The sequence below is a fragment of the Cervus elaphus genome, chromosome 1, assembly GCF_910594005.1.
Source record: "Cervus elaphus chromosome 1, mCerEla1.1, whole genome shotgun sequence".
Taxonomy (NCBI): domain Eukaryota; kingdom Metazoa; phylum Chordata; class Mammalia; order Artiodactyla; family Cervidae; genus Cervus; species Cervus elaphus.
In genome coordinates, this window is record NC_057815.1 from 34,908,417 (window position 1) to 34,916,871 (window position 8,455).

The window sequence follows — 8,455 nt, forward strand, 5'->3', positions numbered from 1 at the left end:
TCCTAGAATAAATCCCACTTTGTCATGATTTATTGTTTTATGTAATACTGGAGTTGGTTTTTATTGAAATTTAGTATTTCCATCCATTATGATTATAGACAACAAGCCAAAATAATATTATCAATGCTTGTGATATATTCACTGGTAAAAATGAGATGTTTTCATATTCCATTACAATTGATACAGATAGCTTGAATATAGTTTACAGTTACTACTGCATTGGTATTACATAGGGTGATTATTGGACTTTCTGCTATATCATATTACTCTGAGTTAAAAAAAGTAGTAACTTTTATATAATATAATAAACCTCTTTTCTTGTGTTTGATAATTGTGTTTCAGCACAATGTATTTCTTTATAATAATCTATTTTACTTTATACATTTAAAAGCAATATCCTGTGAAGAGGTTCCTAGGTTTTATCAAACTCCCAAAGGTGTTCATGGCACCAAAGTTTAAGAATCCCCTGACTAGAGCTAAAACCTTGAAAATCTTTATCTTGAAACATATTGAACTGGATGGGATCATGTAGAGAGTGTAGACAGATAGGATTAGGAAGTGGAGGACACAGCCCCAAATATCCTCAAAGCTTAAAATTTGGTAGAAGAAAAGGTATTATAAAAAGGAAAATCAGGTGATTGTGGTATGAAAGATGCTTAGAAAAATAAATTTAGTAACCACATTATATGCTACTGAGAGACCACAAAAGATGAAAATGGAGACTTGGGATGCTGACTAGGTTAGGTCACTGATGACTAGCCAGAACATAAGGACAGTTAGAGGAATCTGAGACATGAATGAGAGTCAAAAGCATAGATAACTCTTTTGGGTGGTTTTGCTGCTAAAAAGGTAGCCGACAAACAGTGGAGCTAGAGTAATGTGGGATCAAGGGAGTCCAGTTTCCTTTTTTTAAAAAAATAAGACACATTAATTAAGACACGTTTGTCTGTCAGTGACAATGATCCATTAGAAAGGGGGAAATTTATCTGGAAGGGCAAAGGATGAAGGTGTAAGGAGTTTGGCAGAAGGATCATTAGGTAATAAGGTAGTTCTTTTTCTACTGGATTTATATTTTTCTAGGAAATATGAGGTGAAATCCTTAGGTATACAGAGGAAGAGGAGGAGAAATTAGAGACTTGAAGAGAGAAGAGAAGAGAACATTTGAAAATAGATGCCTGGAGGAATAGAAAGTTGTATTGCCTAGGGAAATATAACAGGATAGTTTTCACGATAAGCGGTATATTTAACCACTTATTCTTCTGACATTTGCTAAATAACTCTTAATAAGTATTAGGACTGTCTTCAGTCACTCCTGTGAAGATAAATGTTATAAATTTGTTTTATAGGCAAAACACAGTCCTGGAATGCTTCCTAGTTTTTCCCATGTCGGGCATTGTGTGACTGTTTAGGGAAAGCACAGGGGCAAACTGCACCGCAGCTGATGAGAAAGAGCCCTCTTCTAATCCTACAAAGTCCGAATCTATAGGCAAGAACTTTGTCATCCAGATTATTCAAAGGCGCTAGAAAGTTTCAAATGCTTAACACTAGTCTGTTTCATATCTCTAAACCAAATTCCATCATGCCCTGTTTGCACCACTTACCCATATGTTGGTTACTTAATCCTTTGGCAGAAGCTTCCATTCATATCTGGCTCTTTAACACCAGCCAATTTCAGTGTGTGGATCATCACTCCCATGTAATGGACTGAAATATCATGAACACTGAATTTTGACAGTTCTAAAACAACAAGAAGATGAAAGGAACGTCTGATTACTGAGCCAATTTTTTAAAAAATGTATCTTGCTTGTTAGAAGTGATGAGAAAGGAAATTACTGGAAAAGCACATGATGACTTAATTATGTTTTAGGAAAAGAAGTCAGTCTGTCTGCGGTAGCAGTACTTCCAGGGAAGGGCTGATTAGGCTTTGGTTGGCCCTACCTAAATTTTACTTTTGGAAAAAAAAATTAACTGAACAGCTGTGGCTTATTGCAGTCAGCTGGAGCATTTTCTTTATCAATGTGCCTGTTATCTCAGGCCCCATATACTCCCATCCCTAGGTCATCATTGAAACGCAATCTTCTGGTATGGAGTGGGCTTGGGTTTAACATCATGAGTGAGTTTCCAAAAAATCTATCACAGGCCTGAAATCTTTATCTAACGGCTAACCTAAGATTACTAGAAGTTGGTGATATGAGTTTGGGGAGTCATTTCTCAGTTTTCTAAGATGTGCCTATACGTGTGGTTACATGCTTTATCTATAGGATGCAATTTCTATATCACAATCAGAATATTAGGGTTGAAATACCTCAATTTTCATCTGTTTCTGGGCTTTTGTCTCACTGATTAGTAAATTTTTTAAAAATGTTTGAGAGGTGGAGAACAGAAAAAGTTGGCAATTATTTTATTTTGCTAATTAGAAGTAGTAAATTAAACAAGTAATCCCCACAATACTCATCTGCTATCAACCTCTTTTCACTTTTTAAAAGAAAATAATTTAACACAAAAGAACCTAATAATGTAGTCTCAAGATAGTAGTAGTAGTAGTAGACTAATAGTAGTCTATAAATGTCGTCTCCAGAAAGAATGGAAAATTTATGCCCTACCTTGCCTGACGCACCCTCACGTACTTGGCAACCATGAATATAATCCAACCATGAAGATAATATTCTGCAGGATCCCATCCCAAAGGCCTAAGAGTTTATGTATAAAAACTTTCAAAGACACAGAGCCACTTTTTTCTATAAATAATCCTGAAGGTTATATTAGGTCTTTTAGTGGCTATATCATATTTTTCTTTATGATTATGTGACAAGCACTCCTAAATGCTTGGGATATTAAAATACAAGACAGTCTCTATTTTCAAAGAGTTTATGACCCAGTGTGAGAAATACATACATAATTAAAATGCATGTGGTAGGAATAATTGTGGAATTCAGCATGCCCAGGCTTCACTAGAAATTGGACTATGGGATGTCTGGGTCAGTAAGGCTCTCTGGATGTAGCTTTCTAAGCCAGAGTAAAGTAGGCAGGAGTGTGGAAACTTTCTGGATATAAAGAACAGCATGTTCAAATAATAACATTATTCACGGAGATTATTATGGTCCAGGCACTTCATATACACTCTTTCAACTAATCCCAAGAAGTAGATATTAAATGCCTGTAACTTTTCAAAACTCCAAGAACTAAAATAACTGCCCCCAAAGCCACTCAGCTGGGCTTAGCTAGCAGTTCAGCTGGTAAAGAATCCACTTGCAATGCAGGAGACCCTGGTTCAGTTCCTGGGTCAGGGAAATCCCCTGGAGAAGACATGCTACCCACTCCAGAATTCTTGGGCTTCCCTGGTGGTCTCAGATAGTGAAGAATCCGCCTGCAATGCGGGAGACCTGGATTCATCCCTGGGTTGGGAAGATCCCCCAGAGGAGGGCATGGCAACCCACTCGAGTATTCTTGCCTGGAGAATCCCCATGGACAGAGGAGCCTGGCGACCTATAGTCCACAGGATTGCAAAGAGTCGGACATGACTGAGCGACTAAGTACAGCACAGCAAAGCTGCTCAGATAGGAAGGGGTACGAGTCTAGGTGGGAAAGTAAGCCAGTCTAACTTATCCAAAGTTCATGGTTTTAGTAGCTACATTAATAGTCCAAAGGGTGGCAAAGAGTCAGACATGACTGAGTGACTAATCACACACAGCACATGTGTGGTCTAAGCAGTGTACTAAGGTTTTATGGAATTTATGAAACCCCTCAGTTCAGTCCAGTTCAGTTCAGTTGCTCAGTCGTGTCTGACTCTTTGCGACCCCATGGATTGCATAACGCCAGGCCTCCCTGTCCATCACCAACTCCTAGAGTTTACTCAAACTCATGTTCATTGAGTCAGTGATGCCATCGAACCATCTCATCCTCTGTCATCCCCCTCTCCTCCTGCCTTCAATCTTTCCCAGCATCAGGGTCTTTTCAAATGAGTCAGCTATTCACATCAGATAGCCAAAGTATTGGAGTTTCAGCTTCAACATCAGTCCTTCCAGTGAACACCCAGGACTTATCTCCTTTAGGGTGAACTGGTTGGATCTCCTTGCAGTCCAAGGGACTCTCAAGAGTCTTCTCCAACACCACAGTTCAAAAGCATCAATTCTTTGGCGCTCAGCCTTCTTTATAGTCCAAGTCTCACATCCATACATGACCAGTGGAAAAATCATAACCTTGACCAGACAGACCTTTGTTGGCAAAGTAATGTCTCTGCTTTTTAATATGCTGTCTAAGTTGGTCATAACTTTTCTTTCAAGGAGTAAGCATCTTTTAATTTCATGGCCGCAGTCACCATCTGCAGTGATTTTGGAGCCACCCAAAATAAAGTCTGTCACTGTTTCCACTGTTTCCCCATCTATTTCCCATGAGGTGATGGGACCAGATGCCATGATCTTAGTTTTCTGAATGTTGAGCTTTAAGCCAACTTTTTCACTCTCCTCTTTCACTTTTATCAAGAGGCTCCTTAGTTCTTCTTCACTTTCTGCCATAAGGGTGGTGTCATCTGAATATCTGTGGTTATTGATATTTCTCCCAGCAATCTTGATACCAGCTTGTGCTTCCTCCAGCCCAGCGTTTCTCATGATGTACTCTGCATATAAGTGAAATAAGCAGGGTGACAATATACAGCCTTGACGTACTCCTTTTTCTGTTTGGAACCAGTCTGTTGTTCCATGTCCAGTTCTAACTGTTCCTTCCTGACCTACATACAGATTTCTCAAGAGGCAGGTCAGGTGGTCTGGTATTCCCATGTCTTTTAGAATGAAACCCCTAAGGCTGCTAATGTAAATTTACCCTCCCGTATAGGTTGTTGGTTTTCAGTCTGAAAAGTAGGACTGTGTATTAACCACCATCAAATGCATGTTGTTAGTAGAGGTCTTGGTAACCATCATCAAAGTAGATGGCCCAGTAGAAATGAAATTTCAAGATCATATATTTGCCTTATCTTTAATATGGGCAATGTTTTCTTCATTTTCACTTTAAAAAAATTTCAGGGGAATACACATAACATAAAATTTACCATCTTAACTATTTAAGTGTGTAGTGGCATTAAGTGCATTCATATCATTGTGCAGCTATTACCATTACTGATCTCCCGAACTCTTTTCAACTTCAAAACTGACAAACTATAGCCATTAAGGAATAATTACCATTCCTTCCTCCCCCAGTCCCTGGTATAGTTTTCAAGTAATGAATTATTTCTAAAAATCAACAAACCAAGAAAAACTAGTATAAAGGTGACAAAGTCAAATAATAACCACTTTTACCCTTGCCTGTGGACATCTGGCTACACTGCTTTGTCATATTTGAATTTGGGAACTGGATTCTAACTTTTTCACTTTGTATATTTGCTTTCTCTTCCAATTTCAAGTCATCTACAGATTGTCATTGTTGTTGTTGTTGGTGGTGGTGGTGTGTGTGTATATTTTGGTCTCCTATACATTGGGAAGTAGCACTGAAGGAGTGCCCCAGAATGCTCCCTCACTAAACTGAGATCCTTTGCAGCAAGAATCGTGCAAGACTGAGGACCTCGGAAGAGCCAGCACTTATAAGCTGGCTATGGGAGGGGGTGCCTCCAGGATTGCTGACCTCCCTGCAGGCATCACAGGCTATGATGAAAGAAGAAGCATCAGTTGACTTGAAGGCAGGGTGACCGTTTTATTCTCATGTCCCTGGAGGCACTTTGGACACTGCCTGTTTATACTAGATGTTCAGAAGCATGCTTATTAAATCAAAATTAACTAGGGGCCATAATGATTAGCTCTTTGGAAAAGCACGATAACATTCTCAGATTCATTTTTTGACTATTTCCTTGTATTGATAATACTTCAATCTCTTAAAATAAGAGGACTTGTGTACTGGTCCTTGGGAATAGAAGAGAACAGGCAAAACTACATTTCATTCTATAGTCAGTCTAGAATGAAGAAGTGTATCAAGGAGAAAAGTCAATAGTTTAAATATGTAGGCCAAGAAGAAGAAACCTCTAGGAAACTAGTAGGAGTATAAAAATTGCTATGAGAGCTTATTCTGATTGTTCTTATTCATATCATGGTAAATATGTTAAAGGGGCAGGGCTAAGGACAAAGCTCTAGAGCCAGCCACTAGAAATCTCCCTCTAAGTGAGATGTGGATGTGTCAATCAGTCTCTTTTGTACAGGGCTATTGAAAGGCTGGGAGAAGGCAATGGCACCCCACTCCAGTACTCTTGCCTGGAAAATCCCATGGACGGAGGAGCCTGGTAGGCTGCAGTCCATGGGGTCGCTAAGAGTTGGACACGACTGAGCGACTTCACTTTCACTTTTCACTTTCATGCATTGGAGGAGGAAATGGCAACCCACTCCAGTATTCTTGCCTGGAGAATCCCAGGGACGGGGGAGCCTGGTGGGCTGCCATCTATGGGGTTGCACAGAGTCGGACACAACTGAAGCGACTTAGCAGCAGCAGCAGTATTGAAAGTTTACCTATGGGCCTCCTTAATCTTGTCCCTAAGTTGATAAGAAACTTTGTAAAAATAACTTGCTCTTGTTAGATTCACCATGTTTTTGACATTATGGCCATGTCTTCCTTTTAGAAAATTTAATATGTATATTTGGAAATATTTATCCAACAATTATCATGTATATATGGTTGATTCTTATTATTCATGGCAGTCGTGTTCTATATAGTCCCAGCAACACACTGGTCCTAGAAGAAACACGAAGTAAAGTTCCAAGAACCTCTGATCATGACATTTTCATCTACTGATCAGTAATATATAACCTTGTTTTATGTGTATTTCTGTTTAAAGACACCTTATTTAAACTGTTGATTCATTAACACTGAACTGTATGCCAAAAGCACTATAACTCACATCTGAACAAAACTTAATCTAACACACATGTTTTCTCCATAAGGCACAGCTTTTTTGTCCTTACGAACAGCAGACAGCATTTTAGCACTATGCTTGGAGACTTATTTTAGTTAGAAAAATCACCACCAAAAAGTTCTAAAATGTAAAAAAGTGACACAGAGTATACAGTGAAAGGAGAATTGTTTAGATGATGGGAGCTGAAGCAAGAAAGCAGAGTGTCACCTAGTCTGACCGCACTTGGTGGGCGGGGGGTGGGAAGATACACATTGTACAATTCAGTTTTCACTGCTCTGTGCATGTCCACCAATGGCTGCGAAACCACCATAGATATTGATCTTGGCTGTGCAAATACATTTTAGTGAGTAGGCGAATTCAAAAGTATGGATGTGCACATAAAGATCAACTTTTTTAAGCACACATGGAACATTTACATATATTGACTATACTTTAGACAAAAAAACTCCTCCAAACCCCCTCAACTATCAAAGGATCAGTATCATACAAATTATGTGCCTACAGTGTAGTTAAAGTACAAATTAATCTTATCCCCCATGCACAAAATAGAGATGAATGGTAGTAAAAATAATTTTAAAAATGTTGGATATAGCTAAAATGATGGGCATACAGATTCTTATAGCTTTAAATACTTTCATTAAAAAAAGAGTGAAAATGGAAGAGCTTAAGGTAAAACAGAAAACAAACAGCAGAGCTAATTTAAAGAAAGAGATTAGGAAATAGAAAAAAGATAGTAATTTAGATCAATATAACCAAAAACTGATAAACATGTACATGTTGAAACATGAAAAAAAGATAAACAAAATCTTAGGAATAAAAAGTGGTTATAATATAATATATTAATAGCCAATTTAGTGGCAGAATAATATGTTTACATTTTGCCTATAAAATATGAACATATACAAAATGACCATATTTCTCGAGTAAAAATTGAAAACCCAAATAGACCTTAACTTATAGAACTTAACTTATTTTATCAGTAATCAACAAACTCCCTAGATTAAGAACATCTTACCAAATGATTTTATGAGTTTTACAGAACTCTAATGAACAGATCGTGGGAAATAGATGGGGAAACAGTGGAAACAGTGTCAGACTTTATTTTGGGGGGCTCCAAAATCACTGCAGATGGTGATTGCAGCCATGAAATTAAAAGACGCTTACTCCTTGAAAGAAAAGTTATGACCAACCTAGATAGCATATTAAAAAGGGCTTCTGTCGTGAGTGGCACACGTAGGGCAGCTTGTTTGCTCTACGTGCGGAATCGACATCAAGAGATTTCGGAAGCATAATTTTTGCTAATGGGGCAGCTGGTGATCGTTGGTCCTGGCGCCCCCAGAAAAAAAAAAATAAAATAAAAAGCAGAGACATTATATTACCAACAAAGGTCTGTCTAGTCAAGGCTATGGTTTTTCCAGTGGTCATGTATGGATGTGAGAGTTGGACTGTGAAGAAAGCTGAGCGCCTAAAAATTGATGCTTTTGAACTGTGGTGTTGGAAAAGACTCTTGAGAGTCCCTTGGACTGCAAGGAGATCCAACCAGTCCATCCTAAAAGAGATAAGTCT

At 38.4% G+C, this 8,455-nt stretch overlaps 1 non-coding gene across 1 annotated transcript; it reads left to right on the plus strand.

Annotated features, from left to right (window-relative positions):
* Window positions 1-8,093: 8,093 nt before the first annotated feature.
* On the plus strand, window positions 8,094-8,226 carry LOC122703743. The gene has a single exon (XR_006343586.1). It is a non-coding gene; the product is annotated as a U11 spliceosomal RNA (small nuclear RNA).
* The last annotated feature ends 229 nt before the right edge of the window (window positions 8,227-8,455 follow it).